Source organism: Panthera uncia, chromosome F2 (genome assembly GCF_023721935.1).
Source record: "Panthera uncia isolate 11264 chromosome F2, Puncia_PCG_1.0, whole genome shotgun sequence".
NCBI lineage: Eukaryota > Metazoa > Chordata > Mammalia > Carnivora > Felidae > Panthera > Panthera uncia.
Window position 1 is genome coordinate 71,001,284 of NC_064812.1, and position 20,470 is coordinate 71,021,753.

The window sequence follows — 20,470 nt, forward strand, 5'->3', positions numbered from 1 at the left end:
ACTTTATTTCTGTGCAATTTTGCATTCATCGGTTCTTTCACAGAAATAAAAGGATGGTAGGCTTTATGGGAAAACCGCAGACACGACAGACTTGAGCAGGAAGAGATCATTGACATTTCCACGTTTTCTTATGAAATCTTAGCGTGCACTGTCTCTTGTTGGACTGTGAAACAGACGTCTCAGTCTGCCGTGGAGGGATGTCAGTAACATAACTGATTCGTTCTTTTTGCCTCAGGGAGGAAGACAACGATCCTATAGTGCCCTTGGATGAGAAACGGAAACTTTTGAGCCGCACCTTCAGTTTATCCTCAAAGCCTGCGTTGTTTGTCTTCATCTAATCCAGCTTTGATGGACATCTGTGACAGTTGCCTATACACGTGCTCTAATGAAATATTAGAAGTGGCTGTACATTCCGAAGAAACCCAGTGTTGTATCCCCACGTCACTGCTGCTAGTATTCATATTTTTGCACATACTGTTGATTGCTTATGTGTAGAAGAAATGAAACTAGTTTTCAGAGTTGTTATTAATATGAATATATATCATGTATTAATACCGAGACAGGAAAAATACATTCCCGGTGTTAGCAATCCTTCGTTTCCTGTCTCCGAGAGAAAATTCCGTCATTCGGAGAATAATGCAATTCTTGATAATAAATAAGAGGTTTGATCAGGAACAGCACACGGCTTGAAAATGGAATGTGAAGGATTAGTAAAAGTCCTATCTCATGTTGTTTTCAGCCCTCATAGCACAATTAATGTCAGGCTGGTTATTATGCAAAACAATTTGGGAGTTAATGCAAGAACAAAATTGCTTTATATATTTCTCAAAGGATCGAATTGAATGTATGAATCTAATTGTATTTATTTGACATATTAGAAGCTCTCGTTTCTAGGAGTTTGAGAAAGGCATAAAAATAGGGTAAAACGTAAGTGGGTACAACATACCAGGAATAGCTTTATTTTCCACGATAGAAGCGTAAATTTAATAGCATTCTATAGTAATTTAGTGTTGTATGTTTCGTAAGACCTTAAGGTATTTTATTCTGTGGACTTTAGTATATTGAGCCATTGCTTTCCAAGATGATCAGTAATATCTTTATTTTAATTAATTTTAAGCACTACTGGTAAATGTAAGCATATGCTTAGATGCAGTTAGATGTGACAGAATGAGATAATTTTGTGAAGCAGTAGAGTGCCTGGCACAAAGCAAGTACTTAATAAATGTTATCTGTTGTTATAATTACTGTTGTAAAACCGAAGACTTCATAATCCCAATTCGGAGGGATTTTGTGATGCCAAAAGTTGGAAATCCTACAGGTGCAATAAGTGTGTGTTGTGAGATTTTAGGTGTGTTGGATAGAGGCTGTAGTAGTGAAAACATTAAATACAAATAAAAATATGCTGAGTATCCCTGAAAATGGCAGCAAAGAAGGACTGTGGTGGACCCTTGGGCAGGGAGAGGAGGGACTGGTGTGGCAGCAGAGTGAGGAAAAGCCTGGGCTTGCAAAGGGTCAGGGTCTGTCCTTAGACCAGAAACCGCAGCAGGGCAGCAGCAGGCAGAGCCTCTGAGAAGTGGAGACAAGCCCTGGGAGTCTTGCTTTCTGTTGTTTCTTGTATGCAAAAATAATGAAGAAATGGTTACAAAACCGTCCCGTATTTAAAGACTTAATATCTCCTAGACGCAAACAGGCCACACACGCCGAACATTGGTTGTAGGTATAGCCTCGTTGTACTTGACATCCAGAGACGGCATCTGAAGATCTCATTTTCTTGTGGATTCGGAAGGCACCTTAGTGTTCTTTGGGTAGAGTCTGTGTTCAGGCCCTGGAACAAAACTGGGTGCAGGCACCCAGCCTCTTTGCTCCCGACACAGTTGGTGAGTGAACATCCAGGGTATGTTCTTGGACTTAACGTCCAGTGCTCCTTGCAGTCTCCAACCATCTCTCCCTGAAAAAAAACAAAATAGACATAACAAAAAAATAGTTCACATGTCCTTTAGGGTCATATCTAGTTGATTATATTTCCCCCTCCAATTTTTTTTTTTTTTTAATGGAAGCAACCAAATTTACTTACCATACATTTTTTGAGTCAAAAGACTGAAATGAACTACTTGATTCAGCTTGTGGGGTCCATTGGTGTGGTTGTGTGGGGGCTTTCTAATCTTTGATCTGGAAAACCCCTTCTTCTTTCCACATTTAGGTACCTCAGACTCAGAATATGAATGCTGGTGATAGGGATGCTTACGTAGGACTGAATTTGGAAGGGCCATTTGTACATCAACCAAAGTGCAAACAACGGACCTGCAGTCGATCCTGTTTGATGGTGTCCGGGGAAAGAAAAGTAAAAGATACGTAGTGGACCCTGAAATTGAGGAAGGAACTTCCCAAGGCAAAACTGTGTGTGTGGAGGAGTGGTTAACAGGATAAATGACACATTTCATGGATCTTGAAATGTAATTTAGGGTGGGTTTGTTTATCTAACAGGAAAAAAAGGCAACAAACAGGTGCTTTTGTTCACCTATCTCACACATTCAAAAGCGCCTCTGATTCATGGTAATTAATGTACCTGATGGTGTGTAAAGTAATATTATTCTCAGAAGGTTTGTCAATTAAGATAATTTGAGTCTATGTTTGTTGGTCATTCAAGCTAGAGGCTTGCCAATATTGTTGCTCTTCTCAGAGAACATTTGATTTTGTTGGTTTTCTCTATGTTTCTAGAACATATTTTGTGAAGTTCTCCATATTATTTCCTTCCTTCTGCCTGCTTTGGGTTTGGTTTGTGATTTTTCTAGTATCTTATGGTGGAAGATTAGTTATTGGTTTGAGAGGTTATTTTTGAAATAAAGCCATTTACATTTATAAAATTTTTCTAAGCATTGCTTTTTGCTGAATCTTACAAGTTGTTTTTTTTTTTTTTGCTGTATTTTTGCTTTCTTCTATTTCTAAGTATGTTCTAATTTGCCTTGTGATTTCTTCTTTGACTTAATGATGATTTAGGTGTGTGTTGGTTAATTCCCACATATTGATGAATTTCCAGACTTCTGTTACTGATTTTTAATTCCCCTCTATTGTGGTCAGAGAACTTACTCTGCATGTTTTCAATCCTTTTAAATCTGTTGAGGCTTGCTTTATAGCCTAGCATATGTTTATCCTCGCATGTTCTATGTGCACTTGAGAAGAATGTGTATTCTGCTCTTGTTGATGTGTTCTATAGATGTCTGTTAGGTCTAGTTGGCTTATAGTGTTGTTTAAGTATTCTATTTTGTTGATCTTTCTGTTATTGAAAATAGGATATTGATGGCTCTTTTATTATTGACTTATCTGTTTCTCTTTTCATTTCTGTCAGCTTTTTAGGTATTTTGGGCTCTATTGTTAGGTGCATATATATGCTTACAATCTTCATGTCTCTCTTGAGGAGTTATCCTTTTATTATTATCATTATTACTTTTGAAGTTTATTTTAGAGAGAGAGAGAGCATGAGTGGGGGGGGGGCAGAGAGAGAGAGAGGGAGTGAGAGAATCCCAAGCAGGCTCTGTCCTGACAGCACAGATGTGGGGCTTGACCTCATGAATTGTGAGATCATCACCTGAGCCAAAATCAAGAGTTGGATGCTCAACTGACTGAGCCACCCAGGTGCCCCTCCTTTTATTATCATAAAATGCCCTTCTTTATCTCTAGGAACACTTTTGCTTTACAAAAGTACCTTTTAAGATATTAGTATAGCTATTGCAGCTTTTTTATAGTTGCTGTTTTCATGATCTGTATTTTCCATTCACTCTCAGTCTATTGGTAGTTTTGAATCTAAAGTGTGTCTCCTGTAGACAGCTTAAAGTTGGATTTGATTTTTTCATCCAGCCTGACAATGTCTCTGACTTTTGATTGCGTTGTTTAACCCGTTCACATTTAGTGTTATTGTTGATATAGTTGGATTTATGCCTGCCATTTTACTTTTTGTTTTCTACATGTCTTATGTCTTTTTGGTTGTTGTTCTCTCTCCCTCCTTTATTGCTTTCTTTTGCATTAGGTGACTGTTTTCCACTGTACTATTTCAATTGCTTTAATTTTTTCCTTTCACTTTCTTTGCACTTTCTTTTCTTAATGGCTGCTCTAGAGCTTACCATATTCATGTTAATTCATTAGAATGTACTTCAGATTTATATTAACTTGATTACAGTGAGACCAGAAACACAACCTTTATATTTCTCTATTCTCTCTTCTTCTTTTTGTGCTATTATTGTTAATATTATTATTATGTGCTATTATGTGTATACACACACACACATATATAATGACAAACCCAACAATATATTGTTATACTCATTATTTTATATAATTGCCTATTAGAAGCTAAGCAAACAAAGGACAAGTAGATTTTCTTATTTATGCAGTTTCTTTTATTAGCCTTCTTATTTACCATTTCTGGTTCTTTGGTTCTTTGAATTTGGCCCTGTGGATTCACATTACCATCTGTATCATTTTCTTAGTCCATTTTCATATTGTGTTCTCACCTACCTCCTTTATGTTGTTATTGTCAAATGTGTTACATTTCTATACGTTCTAAGCCTAATAGTATAATTATATAATACTGTTTTATACAATTGCATTTTAAATAAGAGAAGGAAGAAATATACACATATACTGCCTTTTACGATTACATAATTACTTTTATCAGTGCTGTTTGGTTTCTGGCGTGAATTCAAATTACTGTCTAGGGTCACTTGGTTTCAGGCTGAAGAATTGCAGGTAAGGCAAGTCTACCAGCAACAAATTCTTTTGTTTATGTGGGAATGTCTTTATTTTACCTTTATTTTTGAAAGATAGTTTGATGTATGTAAGATTCTTGATTGACAGGCTCTTTGGCCTCCATTGTTTCCATTGTTTCTCATGAGATGTCAGCCATCAAGCTTAATGGAGTTTCCTTCTGACAAGGTCATTTTTATGTTGCTGCTATCAAATGATTGTCTTTTTTTCCCCTGCCCCTCCTGTTACCTGCCCTTTCCCACCCATTATTCTTACTATGATGTGTCTAGGTGTAGATCTTCTGTGTTTATTCTACGTATAGTTGGTTGTGCTTTGTAGATGTGTAGATTAATGTCTCATCAGTTTGGGTTGTTTTTGGTCATTGTTTCTTTAAGTATTTTTTTCCGTTTCTCTCTCTTCTCTCCTTCTGGTACGCCCATTATGCATATGTTAGTGCACTTGATAGTGTCCCGTATTTCTCTGAGCCTGCACTCATTTTCTCCCCTTTTCACCCCCTCCATCTCTTATTTGTTTTTGTTGTTGCTTGCTTTATTTATTTGGTGATTTGGCAGGACTATTTTTATCCCATCTGTTACTTCATGCACTGTGGAGCCCCGGGATGTGGTTCCTCAGAAAACTGTAACTCTGGGCATGTGCACAGTCATCATGGGACTACGGTGACGGTAACAGGGCTCTCTTCGGCCGTCTCTTTCCTGATCTCTCTGCTAAGCAGTTTGCCTGGCAAACACACCCAGCTGTTAGGTCCACTCCTAGGTGATTGCTTCCTTGTTTTTGACAATGTCCTGGGGCATAAATTGCTCCATATCTGGTTCAATTAAATTTAGACCCCTTTGCAGGAGTGGTTTTGAGGCCAGCTGTGAGATTTGTTCTGATCATAGGAGGGTTCTTAGCTGTCTCTTTCCATGGTTCTATCTGGTAAACTAGCTAGTGACTTAACTTGCTACCCTCATACAGCTAACAGTCTCCTCTTAATTACTTGCCGCCAAAATCTCCATTAGTTTCCAGAGTACCCTTAGGCTTGAACTTCCCCACACTTTGTTACTAATGAAGTTAGCTTTTTTTTAGACAAAGCTTTGGTGCTTTTTGCGCTCATCAACTGTCCCTTGCCCTAGGCAAAATCTTTAAGTCGTAGCTCTTGAGCTGTGGATGGGGTCAGTAGATTATTTCTTATGGAGTGACACTCCTGCTTTGAAACAGGGCTCTCGGTAGGGGCAGTAGCTTCTGATCTTTGTGGCTTGCCTCTCCCAGGATGCAACTCTACCACTGTACGAGTGAGCTGGGACACTTGGTGCTTGTGAGTGAGCTTGCTACACCTCGTATAGAACCTCTGCTCTGTGAGTGGGGGCTGATGGAAGAAGGGGGCCTGTGAACTCTTGGCTGTAAGCCCTCAGGGGCTTAGCCTCTGCAACCTTTTCATCGTCCCTTGATTGGGAATTGAGGGAAGGGGAGCCCCATCTTCCTGGCCGTCCCCACCCAAAAGTGGAGATTTATTATTATTTTTTTAATGTTTGTTTATTTGTGAGAGGCACAGAGTGTGAGTGGGGTTAGGGGCGGGGAGGGAGCAACAGAGGATCTCAAGGGGGCTCTACGCTGACAGCAGCAGTCCCGATGCGGGGCTGGAACTCACGAACCAGGAGATCATGACCTGAGGCGAAGTCAGACGCTCAGTGGAGTGAGGCACCCAGGCACCCCGAGAATGCAGATTTAATCATGCTAAGCTGGAGTAAGAGAAACAAGGGAGTGGCTTCGTGGCTCAATTTCCAAATACTCTTTCTGCTTTTACTTAGATTTAGGAGATTTTCTTGAATAAATGCTGCTGCTTTTGCTGTTATGTCCTTAGAAAAATTTCTAGACTGTTAAGTTTCTTCTCCTCCCCCTCCCCCTCCCTCTTCTTCTCCTTCTCCTCCTCCTGCTCCTGTTCCTGCTCCTTTTTCTTTTCTTTCTTTCTTTTTTTTTTTTTTCCAATTCTATCACTTTTGGTTGTTTTGCCAGGGAACAGGTCTGTGGAGCTTCTCACATTGCCATTCTGGATGTAATTTTCCCTCATTTAAGATAGTGTATTCATCAAAATGCCTGGCTATCAGTTCCTTTTGGGAATTTTCACTTGACTGAGCATATATTTCAAGTTTTTGTGTCAAATATCATAATTGTGATTGAGGGTAGACTCGTGGCTTTTGGTAAAGTTCCTCAAAATGAAAATGAACTTGACATAACAATATCATTAACTTGCCACATTAACTACTCTGAGATCTTATCCCTGTAACTAAAGTCAGTTAACCAGCACATGCTGATGATTTTCAAGTCTTAAGTTCTACAGACTTAATCCCGAGGTGGCATAAATGCATAAATGGACTCCCCCAAAGCCTCATTTTCCTTAGGCTCTATTCACCTCTTTTAGAACATATCACTATAGCAAAACTTCCTATGAGAAACAACAACCTATATCAATTTAGTACAGAATATCATCTTGGGTCATAGAACAGAACGTTGTGCAAAAGATGAGGCAGGCATTGTACAGCGATGATGTAATGCAATCAGTAAGGATATGCACCCGGAAACATTCTTTCCTTCTTTGCTAAGTTCCCTTCCTTTGTTTAGAGTCGTTTCCTGCCCCACTTCTGTGTGAAACTCTTAAGGGGGACTCACTGAGCGAGGGAGGTGGTGAAATACGACCCTTCAGAAGTTTTCAAGAAAGATAAAGACAAAACGGAAAGAAGATATTTTAAATTGGAACATCTGTGTTGTCTCGGGCTTCGCTTATGTTTCATGAAAGCGTCCTAGAAGTTTCGTACTTCAGGCTGTACGGGAATGCCCACTGGGAAGTGACATTGTTGAGTTTGAAGAAACTTTTCAGTTTCTGAAACTCCAGTGAATCTGTACAAACTGCCTCCTGAGGGTTTTATCTTCCCTGCCTCCACGGAAACAGTACAGCTTTCGAGAGTCCGCAGAACTTAAGAAATGTCTTAGAGCCACTCCAAAGACCTAATATGCTTGTTTTACCGCCTTTGGGCTTGATCCAGTTCTGGAATAACTCTGCTGCCTAGTTCCTTTGATAAACTTTAATTGCTTTCAAATTATATTGGAATTCAGTCAGCCTCAATAGGAATTTTCCTGTGAAATTGTATTAGAATCTGGCCCAAAGGGATTTTTAAAAAATGCAGATTAAAGTCCATACGTTGCATGAAAAACACTTTATCTTTTGTAACATAAAGATGCTTCTTTATGGCATAAAGGAGATCTGCAGTATTCTTGTAGCACAAGACTGAGATGAAAATTGATCCCTTGAAATTTCAGTCACATTAAATAAATTTCCGTATGAATACTTTTTGGGACAAATCTCATTTGAATGAAATGATCTTAATACAAAAAATCTCCTGTAGTGTATGTGATTTCTTTACCCTTTTTTCTACTCCTACTCAGAAATTATTTTCATATGAAGTAGTTCCAAATATTCAGTAAACACATTTGAGGCATGTAAAAAAGTTCACATGCAAGTCTCGTGAAGTCTCTCATGGTGGCTTTGCAGAAAGGAACTGCCTCTGCTCTTAGGGTCAATAGTCAAGGTGGCCCAGTTCAGCCTTCACCCATAGCCAGAAATGTGAAGCAGCCTGGGAAAAACAGAGACCAGAGAAGAGAAGCCTATAAGTCCACGGGTTTATATTTCCTAAGTCCACACAAAGGAGATGTAAATATCGTTCTCGTGGGTAGACTGGTCTTCCCAAGAAGAGAAATTAATATTTTTGAGCCCTAAGGAGGGGATTTTCTGTTCATAGAAGTGTGAGAAAACGTCCTAAGTGGTACTCTGTCGTGCAAGACGATTGGCAGGTGAGCACTTAGCTCTAAGGAATGGTGCATCGCACACAGGTTAGGGCCATTATTACTGCTAGTCCTTTCACGGAACCACATGTTGGAAAACATTGGATAGACTTTGATTACCCGTTAACTTCCCACTGCAGTTGGGACCCTTGGGTTCCAGCCTTGCATCTCTGCTCTCAGTATCTTCCTCAGACTGTAGGATACATTGCTGCTAACTCACACATCGTTGGCAAGATGATACATATTTTCAGTGGTATCCCGGGAGGCCTTTCCTTTCTTCTGGGTTGCTGGAAGTTGGTCTGTATGTTTACATTCTCATGAATTTGTACTAAATACATTTTTTATCGTTGTACTCACTATAATATAGGAAATTAGCTCAAAGGAGGCAGACCATGTTTAAGCCAGAAGAAACTTCCTTGGTTTCCACATCACCTTTTAAAAATTGTCCAGATAGGATGATATTATTGATTTCTGGGATTTCTTAAGCCTGTCCTCTGATTTTGCCACGGGAAACTTTCTTTTTTTTTGACCAGAAGGAAAAAAATGTGTCAAGTACATATGGTCAAACCTATGCGTTTGATGAAGAATTATTTGTACTTTCAGCTTCCTTTAGAATATTTCCGATGTGTTGCACAACACCCTTAACAAAACAGACCTGCCTCACCAGCATCAATTCCACCCTGGGAGGTGGAAAACTCAGGAATAGGAAGCTATGGCACATCTCTACCAGCTGACAGGTGCAAAGAAAGACCCAACACAGCCAAATGGAGGAAAAGCAGGACCTTCAAATAGAAAGTGATATATAATAAAAGAATGTACCTGGGGTAGGAATATAAGTGAAAGAACCCATGAGGACTTCACAAAAGGAACAAAGAAGATCAGTGCAGCCAGACGCACAGTAAAGTAATGGCAGGTCAATACCTTGGATGATTCAAAGTAGTATTCATCACACCATTCTCTGGGCAAAGTTTGTGGCTGACTCCAAGTTATGTGCTCCCATCATGTCGTGCGGTCAGATGGGAAGGTCTTAACAAGGTTCAAGGCATAGACCAAAGCCAGGGCCTTGATTTGAATTCTGAGTCTGAGTCCTGCCAATGATATGTGACCTTGGGCAATGTACTTAATCTCATTGGGTATCCGTTCTTCATCTTTGGGTCTCAGGATTTAAATCTGAAGTTCATTTTTTAATATTTTAGCACTCATGGGAATATCTGCATAAGTGTTTGCTATTACTATTCCATCACTTATAGGAACATCTAAGACCATAGAGAAGCCCTTTTACAATTTAGTTGTTTTAATAGTATATGAAAGATGTGTTCGCTTGTTCAACAACTGTTTATGGTGCAATTTTACAAGTTCCAGGCATTGTGCTAGCTGATAGTGATAGAGTGATGATTGGGTCAGAGCAGTCCCTGCTTTTGTGGAGTGACAGGCATTACGTAGGTAGGCTGCCTGGTGACCTCAGCTTGCCAACCCATTCTGCACTCTTTCTGGAGACTTTGCAATGCACACACCTCTGTGTTCCGCCTCTAAGCATACCAAGGCTACCTAGCCAAGATGATCGATAGTGATGCCATCCAGTTCTGGTTTTTCATTCCTCAATCGGAACACTGAGTAATAGCCATATGACAAAAGAGCAAACAAAAACTTTTGTGACATTGAGTACAATATAAAGACTGAAGGATTGTCCGGTGGTTTCATTTCCACCCCTTGTTATGGCACGCATCAACTCTGTCCTGAGGTTGGAATGGACCATCCTCAGAGTTCTGTGCTTTCCTAGTGATGGTTGGCAGATTCACATGCCCACGGATGAAGGGGGCACCTCATACCACTAGTGGCCAAGAGCCCTGGCCTGTTGGAGCAGGCCTGCCCAGCACAGTCCCCTTCTCTCTCCTCTTTTGCCTTCTTGCAAAAGGTTGCGCATGCTTTTTGTGCCCACTGGCTCTCCCAGGGCCTTCGAGAGTGATGAACTTGCCTGTGGAGCACATGCCTGAATTAGTAACTCCCATACTGAGAGAGGAGTATCACTCCCCAAGGCAAAAACCTCCTGAGATGTTTCTCATCATTTCTCTTCTTCCCACATATGGGACACTAAAAGTAGCTGTATTCCTTAGGAAGGATCCATCTCAGATAGATGTTTGAATATCAAAATACTTGAGGGGAGATGATGAGCAATAATTTGTGAAGGGTGAGTGAAGCCAGACTCTGAAGTGAGGAGTAAATCTGTTTACCAAGTGTAATTTTATATGTTATTGTTTGTTGATGTAGACACATGATTTAAAAAGTTGACTATGCCTGCTTCTTGTATAGTAGACAGTCTCCCGAGGGTACAACTTCTTGTGTTTCAGAGTGGCGGGGGGACCCTTAGAGATGCAAATGTAGGCAACTAGGCACACACCATTTGGAGCAGAGGAGTGTGAGAAAGATCTCTGCTTGGCAAGGAGAGCTCTGGGGGTAGAGCTGACACTATTTCCATAAAGAGCTAGGGCCTTCTGGGAGAAAAGAGGCCAAAGTCTCAAATGAGTTTGAAAAGTAGGGAAACCATGGGGCGCCTGGGTGGGTGGCTCAGTCGGTTGAGCATCTGACTCTGAAGCTCCACTCAGGTCATGATCCCTTGTGTCGGGCTCTGTGCTGAGTGTGGATCCTGCTTGGGATTCTCCCTCTCTCTCCATCTGCCCCTTTCCCCAGCTTGTGCTCTCTCTCTCTGTCTGTCTCTCTCTGTCTCTCTCTCAAAAGAAAGGGAAACCTGTGGGAATTCACTGCTTGGGAAGGGCACCCCAAGGCCCAGCAAAGCAGTGCGCCACACGGAGAAGGGCAGGCTATTCGGTGTCACCTAATGGATGCTAAAACCTTAGGATTGTGGGCTAGGGCTGGTTGCAGTATTTTGGGCGCTGAGGCCAGAATCTTCTCAAGATCTCCCCACCCATCACAGCCTTGGGTAACAACGCAGAATACAAGTGACCATGTGGGTTATGGGAGGAACAGGCTGAAGTGCCCAGACTGGCATGAAAACGCTGACTGCTTGGACAGCCTTTCCCAAGGGGGTGCTTAGACTTTCTAGGCATGAGGATATGTGGAGCTACACGTGCCACATTAAAAAAAGAAGTTATGTGATCAGTTTTGATGCCCAAGCTGGCGAAGGAATCTTACTCCTTGTTGACACACAACAAACTAGGAAGAAGACACAGGGGATTGAGATACAAGTCTACAGTCCCTCCTCATGTGGCAAAGGGCACAAATGTGGACCTTTCTGGATCCTTTCCTTCTGTTGCAGATTGTTCTCTTCCAAGCCAACTCCCTTTTTTTCTCATTATAAGTTGTTCCTCAGTGCCAAAAATTCTTAGAGTTTTGCTTGTGTCCTTGTTCAAAGTGCAGCCTTTAAGTCCGGAGTGTTTTTTCAGCAGATTCTTTTGAAGGCTCTCTTTCCACCATTACGTTGTGTGAGATGATGGCTGCCATGTGGACCTGTTAAAGAAAATGGCCACACAAGGCCACTGGTCTCTGCCCCTCCTGTCCTGTATGCAGGTGCTTGGTGTCCTGGATGGCTGCTTCTTTCTCTCTGGTGGTATCATTCTCCACTATGTCACGATAGATGTTATACTTAGCATCAGTCTGGTTGGAAAAAGTCACTTTCTTGGTTGGAATCTTACTGGAATCATCTCCCACATTCCCTCACAACACCCCAGACTTCCTATGCAGTGACGTGAAATCTGGGTAGCATGGGGCAGCATTTTTTAATCAGTGAATTCCCAGGTCTGTGAATGTGAGGTAATGATTAGGTTAAGAATTTCTAGCCTTTCTTTTCTCAAATGGCAATAGAATATTTAATTTCCAAGGGCCACTTAGATGAGAAAGAGTTGAAAACTCGGTGGAAGGTAAGTGCAGTTGTTATCTGGAGAGCTTCCTGTCTTCACTGAATATCAACACTCATTTCTTTTGCTTCCAGTGGAGAGAGAGCATTTGTTTCGTCTGTGGTCTGTTTCATTGCCCACATCAGTGAGGCCTCTCTCTTCGGGCCATATGGGCGAATGAAAGGAACTTCCTCAGTTGCCCACCTACGTTGATAAGTCAGACTTCTTCATAATGATAGAGCACGCCCAAGGCAGACCACTGGAGTTTGTGGATCATTTGCTTCATCTTGGTGTGTGCAGAAAAATGAGTAACTTGGCACAGAGGTAGATTTTCAGTTACCCTTCCGCCGCCAAGCAAATATACAACACTAACAGAACTTTCCTGAATTTCTGCCTGAAAACACTCTAGCAAGAGAATCTGAAGCAGATCAGATAGATGGCCATGTGGTTCATGTGAACCGTAAATGACTGAATTTGACCTAGTTCTAGTATATTCAGATTTTAATAGCTTTGCTTTAACTGGGTTTTAGGCAAGGTTCTAAACAAATCAGCAATCCCCGAATTATTGACTCGCAGGGATAGGAAGTGGACAGCACTCTTTGCGGTGGCACACTGAGTACAGAATTAAGCGACAAGGAGACTTGAGGGTCACCCTGGGACTAAAAGTCTCCTTCACGTACACAATGGACAAGTCCCTTCTTGGACAGGATGTTGGTTTGTGGGAGGTGAGCCAGAATCTAAGTGTGAGTTAACAGTAGTCTTTTTAATTCCATTCTTCCATATTTCTAATTAACCCCACCCTATGGAAACACTATCTTCTCGTGCTCCTTTATAAATTTATATCACAAGCCCCCAATTTTATGGTGTCAGCATCGATAAGTTTTCTCGGTGCACACATTCCATTTATTTTTCATGCCACTCTCTAGTCCGGACCAGTGAAATTTATGTAACAATATATTATTATATGCCTCTCAGCTTCTGCCCATCAGAAATATTTAACAGATACCCTATGTAATACTGTGAAACTATTCCTAAAGGAAATTATTTTTGTGGATGCATTTAGTTGATGCATTGCTTATTATTATTATTTTTTAGAGATGTGGAGATTTCTAGAGTGCAGTCCCACTGACAGGGGTGCCGAAATGTTTGGGGTAAGTGCCACTGCTCACCGAGATGCCTCTTGCGATGATGGCTAGACTCACTTTGAAGCCGAAAATAGAATAAAATAAGGTTTACACGTAGTTGGGGTCAGCTAAGTCCATCATGGTGATTTGGCCTAATGCTTGTCAAATGGTCTCCAGTTGTCTTTAGTGTAATGCATGGCCCGCTGCAGATTTTACGTTTTGGCGAGCAGGCATCCCTATCTACAAATGCGAGGGCAGTTGCGCAGTGGGAAGGCTGTATGGAAGATGGCTGTGGGTGGCATGGAAACGTGGCAAAGTCAAGGGCCGTCATTAGGCTCCTCCTTCTGTTGGTTTCTCCTCTTCTGTTGTAAATGAAACATGACTGGTATCATCCGACGTTTCCCCCTTAGCAGGGAGGACAAAGGTATCGTTTACGTATTTAGTGAATATCTGCTGAGTTCTTATCCTGTGTCCATTAGTGTGCTGTGCTAAGGGAAGTTCAACTCTTGCCCGAAACACACCTACATATGATTCAGAGCGTCTTCTGGAGCCGTATGGATGGTGCAAAGGATCTGCTCAAAAAAGAAAAAAAGAACATTCTGAGGTGAGCAGGCACCGTTGCGTTGGGAAGGGGGCCTAGGACCTGAAAGTTGCGGAAGGAGGTTAGAGAGGCAGGTGAGGAGAAGGCGTCCAGGGATGGAGACCAGTGAGAGAAGAGGTGTGGGGGTGCGGGACAAGGTGGCCTGGCACAGAGTGGGTGATGGGCCATGTTAGCGGAACCTAAATATAAAGTGAAGAGATGTTCCGATAAAAGGCAGGTGAGGGAGTCACACTGAGTACTTTGAGAGCCAAATTGTGAAATTTGACCTGTATCTATCTACGGGCGGTAATGAATTCATTGCGCAAGTTAATTATGAGCACATAAGTAGCGCGCACGATATTAGACGCTGGAGAGACCGGAGGGTAAAAGATCCACAGCCACTTCCCCAAACAGAGGCAGCAACAAGGCCCAGAGGAGTTTTGAACGTGGGCTTGGTGTTTTCTGGAGATTGGCGCTCCGCGTCGTTCATGGCGGTCTGGAATGGGGGGCAGCGGGGGCTGGCAGGCCTGTGGCCCAGAGGTGTGGGCAGGCAGACAGGTCAGGGCCAAGAAGCAGGATGGAGAAGCGGCTGAGGTGGGACAGGTGCCTGGGCCCCTCCTGGCTTGAGAGCCGGGGTCTGAGGCTGCCCAGGCCCCTCTCCTCACGAGCCCCCCGTCAGACAAACAGAGGTGTCTAGACGTAAGTGACGTGCTGCCCCTCGGCCTACTTTGTGGTGCGAGTCATTTGCAGAAACGTTACCTCACTCCTCAGGCTCCAAGAAATGTAAAATAAGTCCCTCACAGGCTTTAAATGCCTTGTTTGTACATGGCTCTCAAAAATTCGTATTGTGCCCACGTCTGCCCTTCTCAGGTAGCATTTAAGCACCTCAAAAAAAGGAAGGACTATTTTCCATCCCTTTGATAAGTTCCCACAGTTCCGTAAGTTCCCCCCATATGCCTTTGATGCCTGACAGATTTCCCAACGAGGTAAAACATCCTGAACTCACTGTGGTGCACAGACAAACATCAGTAACAACTAAATCGCAAATTGACTTACCGTTTTGGAAATGTACGTTATAACGTGTGTGTGTGTGTGTGTGCACCCACATGTATATATTCCACCCCCTGTGGCCCATCCTTTCTCAGCAATCCTTGCTGAATCCATGATTTCATAGTAAAAATATTTGCAATCTGGAAAACACGTTATCCTAAAGCCATATCACATCGCCCTTTTTCTTTTCTATTTGCTGACGACACAGTTGTTCAGGGTCATGGACTCAGGATGGGCGTGTCTTCTTGATTAAAACTAATGGACATGTGGTGGTTCTATCCGCTTCTGACCTTGTTTCTGTTTTCTAAAAGCGTTTTCTAAGAGGATGCAGAAGCCCGGCCCCCTCAGCTCCCCCTCAGCGTCCTGTAACCCTGTATGTAGGTCTCCATTTTCTCCAGACCCAGGAGACTTCTCCGTGCCATATAAGACGAACCTAAAAGGACTTTGGAGGTGGGCATCTACAAGGCAAAGTAGAGGAGGTGGGAGCTGGGTGTTCCCCTGCTGGCCCGCGGAGAGCTCCTTGAACAGAGCGGTCCCCAGGCTGAGGGGTAATGGAGAGGGAGCCTGAGAGCCAGCCCAGAGGGCAAGCGAACCCACCGTGGTGCTCCCGTGGGGCCATCCCTTACCTGGTCGGTGTCCAGGAAGGTGTCTTTTTGGCTTGTTTTAAAGCAGCGCTCCTTTGCGTATCTGTATTCCTTTAAAAACTGATTTATCCTATGCTGCCTTATGCCACACGAGTGATTTTTCATTTAATGTAGGCTAGTGCACTATTTCTCATTTTGATGGGGATTTGTCTTCAGAATTAATTTCAGTCATTTCTTCTTCTCTTCATATCTTTAGCAACTTGCAAACATTACTTGGAAAGACTGGTTTATATGATTTATGGGATCTTTAAAAAACCATTAATATCTCTTCCTATTCCATAATTGTTTCACTTAAAAGGTGGCAAAATTATACTTTCTTCTTATTTAGAAGCGAACATAAAAAGAAGCAGCGGCATTCTGTTTAGGTGGTAAATACGGGATGAGACCACTGACCCGGATTAGCTCGTTGGGTGCACCTGTTTCAGAGGATTTTCTTCAGCCTTTGCAAATTCAGGAGCAATACTATTATTTTTCTTTTACTTTAAACCGACCAGAGTAGAGCTAGAGCACGAAGCAGTTTTTCACCTGGCGGAGACTGTCTTTTTGCAGCGGTCTAACAAGAGTGTTGCCTGAAAGCCTCGTCCCTTAAATGTGGCGGTGAGGGGCCATGCCTGGCACGCCGCGTTGCTTTGCCATGACATCTTTCTCTGCCCGAGCATTCTGAAATGACTGGATGGATGCACTGTCTTAAAAGGACAGCCTGCTGTGACTCGTAATCCCGGTGCTGCGACAGTGGGCAGAGCTGCGTAAGACAAAAAGGCTTTTTCCCAGCTTCGCGTGAATCACCACTCAAGCATTTAAAAACACGGAGTCCGTTCTTTCAGTGCCAAAGCACTCCTGCTAATGTTAATGAGAAGTCACACATTTTACCTCAAAGCCGGAAGAGATGCCTCAATCTTTCCCCAGGAATCCTAGATGATAAAGAAAGAGTCTCTGTCCCTTTTTGTCGTGGAGCGGAAGGGCATAATGGAGCTTAGGCAGAATCTGGCAACGTTTAAAATAAAGCTCTCCATTTGTTGACGCTAGACAAACACGGTGTCAGCACAGAAATGCTGTGTCTCCACCTGTGCTCGATACGTTATAGATTTGCCTCTTTTCCACCTTGAAGTGAAAAGGAAAACCGTTTTGATTTTTGCAAGATACAAGGGAGTTTTAAGAACATTTTACAGACACCAGCCACTCATTTTCTCGCTAATTCAAATCACGCGTTTTATCAGTAGCATCAGCAAAGGAAAGGAGACGAGACACAATAGATGAAAGACAGATGGAAATAGTGGCAACGCGATGGGTCTGTTCCTCATCTCTTAAGGGACCACGTTCTGTCGTTCCTATTGAGCTGAACCACCTGTGATGTTGGCTGGCTAAGTGCACAGAAAACGAGGCCTTTTCAAAGTATCAGACCAATTAGCAAATCCTTACAACCAAGAGTTAACAGAAAGCGTTCGACAATAGGGCGGTATTATGTAGCATTGTTCTTCTAAGAATTACCGTTTTTATGGTTCAGTTTTCTATGTCCATCCACGTGGCGAACCCTATTCACTTTGGGAATTTGGGGGTAGTTCTGCATTTTGCTAAAACACAGGAGGCTAAAAAAATAACAAAATAAAATGTAGAGAGTGAATAAAATACAGGAGGCGAAGCAGGCTCCAGGCTCTGAGCTGTCAGTACTGAGCCGGAGGCGGGGCTCAAACTCCCAAACCGCGAGATCATGAACTGAACCCAAGTGGGACGCTTAACCTACTGAACCACTCAGGTGCCCCAAGATGATCGGTTCTTAAGATGAATCTTGGCCTTCTGCTCTGAGGTATCACCATTATTCCAAGTGTATTATTTTTATAATTTATACTAACAGTAAAGGAATAAAAATCCCAGAGCCACCAGCATCCATTTATTTAACAAATGTTTGAGTGCCTCTTGTATCAGACACTGTTCTACTTGCTGATGTTGGTGATAGAGCAGCAGGGATGTGTGAATTTCAATAGATGCATTTCAATATAGATGCAGGACTGAACCCAGAAACATACTCCAAATGGGAGTCAGCATTTGGGTCCTGGAAAGATGACTACAGATTTCAGTTTCATTGCTTGTGTTCCTGGTCAGGAACGCCAACCAGGAGGTTAACACCAGGCTATCTGATTCCTTTCTTCGGTTAAATATTTGTACATCTGATCCAGGTCTGGCCTGATTCTCTTTGTGCTAAAATTGGAAAAATGGGAAGATAATTTTACAGAGGGTCTCAGGATCCATGAATGAAGCATCCACAGATACAGAGGCGGGAAGACCACGAATGTGGCCCATTTAGCAGTGCTAAATCCCGCCCACACTGCCAGATTGCCTCGTTACTGTATCAGGTCTGTTTGCCAAGCCTCACACTACCAGGAAGGATCTTAGTTGGAATAATGAAAAGTAACCCTCTACTAGTATACTACATCAACTGATTTATCTAAAGCTTAAATCTTCCCTTTAGGGCTTGTGTCGAGGTTGGCTTCAACGTGCTTTACTCAGTCTAGTGTTGGGCACGAAATGCAATGTTCAAAATGTAGTGTTATGTGTTGGGTAGAAGAGCACAAGCTTTGAAATCAATCAGATTCATCTGAGACCTGGATCTGTCACTTAGCATGTGGCAAATTCTTAATCCATTTCGAAGTCTACTGAAGACTCCACTGAACTCATGCTACAAATTTCTGTCGAGTTGTTTTTCTATTTATTCTAATCATCTTGCAGCTAGAGCCAGAGGTTATGGCGAGATTGATGTTGCCACGATCCGATGGAAAGAAGTCAGGGTCTACAAAATTGTTGGAAGGGGTCTGTAGAATCGGAGATACTTCAGATATTGCCTATCAATATTCAAGTGTCTAAAAGATCATCTTGAATTAGTAATTAAATCAATCTTCTTTAGAAATACTGCCTAATTCAAAACAGTTTCTGCAATTTTTTTTTCCAGTCAGTGGATTTTAAGTGCATAAATAATATCATGGATGACTGATCAGAGTTTTGAAACTTCAAAAGGAGATCTCTAAAAGCTAGGAATATTTTAAAAGATGTTTCTCCCTATTTATCTTGTTCTGGTTGTTTTGGCTTGCTTCCAGTCCTGTAGCTTGTCCTCCTTGCCTCCTTTTACCTTTTTTCTCTCCAACTGAGGTTCTCTAATTTGTCCTAGACCACTACTGGCTCACACTATAAAAATAGTCCCCCTGCAGACAAATGGTGGCCATTGCCTCTTCCCTTGGAGTTTCTTTCAAAGAGCCCTGAGGAAGTATATAAATTATACAATTACATAAATTATATAAATCATAAGTTATATAAATTATCCATCTCATGGTACTGAAAAATTTTTTAACGTTTATTTATTTTGAGAGAGTGAGAAAGAGAGAGTGCACGTGTGTGTGAGCAGGGGAGGGGCAGAAAGAGAGGAGGGAGAGAATCTTAAGCAGGCTCCACACTCAGTACAGAGCCCGAAATGGGGCTCAACTCGGGGCTTGATCTCATGATCGTAAGATCATGACCTGAGCTGAAATCAGGAGTCAGATGCTCAACTGACTTAGCCGCTCAGGCAGCCCTGTTTGTTTTTAATATATATATAATGTGTGTGTGTGTGTGTGTGTGTGTGTGTGTATATTTAATTTAATATATATAACATGTTAAAAAATATATTATATATATTATATATTTTTACTTTAGTATATATTTTTAATTTAATTTTTTATTTCATTTTATTTTATTTAATATATTCTATTTAATTTTTTAATTTTATTTTATATATATTATTTTATTTAATATATACATATTTATTTATATATATTATATATTTTTATATTTTATTTTATGTATATTTTATATATATTTTTATATATTTTATTATATATATATTTTTTTTATTTATTTCTGAGAGCAAGGGAGACAGAGCACGAGCAGGGGAGGGGCAGAGAGAGAGGGAGACATAGAATCTGAAACAGGCTTCAGGCTCTAAGCTGTCAGCACAGAGCCCAGCTTGGGGCTCGAACTCATGAACTGTGAGATCATGACTTGTGCCGAAGTCAGAAGCTCAACCCACTGAGCCACCCAGGTGCCCCTGAAATGTTTGTTTTGAAGTGGCTTTTTATCCCCCTCAGCACTGTGGGGGTTCACAGTGCACATCTCAGCATACCAGTTTTGTTATATATATTATATATACAATATATATTTAAAATATAATATATATATAGTAAATAGAAATATAATAAATAATAAATGTGTGCATATATTCACCTTCGGAGATTTCAGGGTATACTGAAATCCTTCCTGCCACAGCTTAAGAAGGGGACTGTATAAAGTCGTATTTACTCAGCTCTGATCCACTCATGATTCCACCACTCCACACAAGCCACTGAAAATCGCTGCTAAATTCTCAGACTTTGAGTCTCTTATTATTTTACTTTTATTTTGGACAACAAATTCGTCAATTTAAAATTTACAGAAAAGTTAAAAACAATGAGAAAATTAAGTATACTGATTTTGGGGGGCACCTGAGTGGCCCAGTTGGTTGAGCAACCCACCAACTCTTGCTTTTGGCTCAGGTCGTGATCTGAGGGTTGTGAGATCAAGCCGTGCTTGGAGCTCCACACTGAGCGTGGAGCCTGCTTGGGATTCTCTCTCTCTCCCTCT

The 20,470-nt window shown here is 41.7% G+C and overlaps 1 protein-coding gene across 2 annotated transcripts in view; it reads left to right on the forward strand.

Annotated features, from left to right (window-relative positions):
• The window catches only part of CA8 (carbonic anhydrase 8), a 101,363-nt gene extending 87,265 nt beyond the window's left edge, over positions 1-14,098 (forward strand). The window contains exons 9-10 of one of the 2 annotated variants that reach the window (XR_007458509.1): positions 13,524-13,579; positions 13,966-14,098. The gene's annotated coding sequence lies outside the window, so the exon portion shown is untranslated. Of the gene's footprint in view, positions 1-235; positions 2,226-13,523; positions 13,580-13,965 lie in introns of those variants that run through there. The other variant, XM_049633375.1, reaches the window with a different exon arrangement.
• The last annotated feature ends 6,372 nt before the right edge of the window (positions 14,099-20,470 follow it).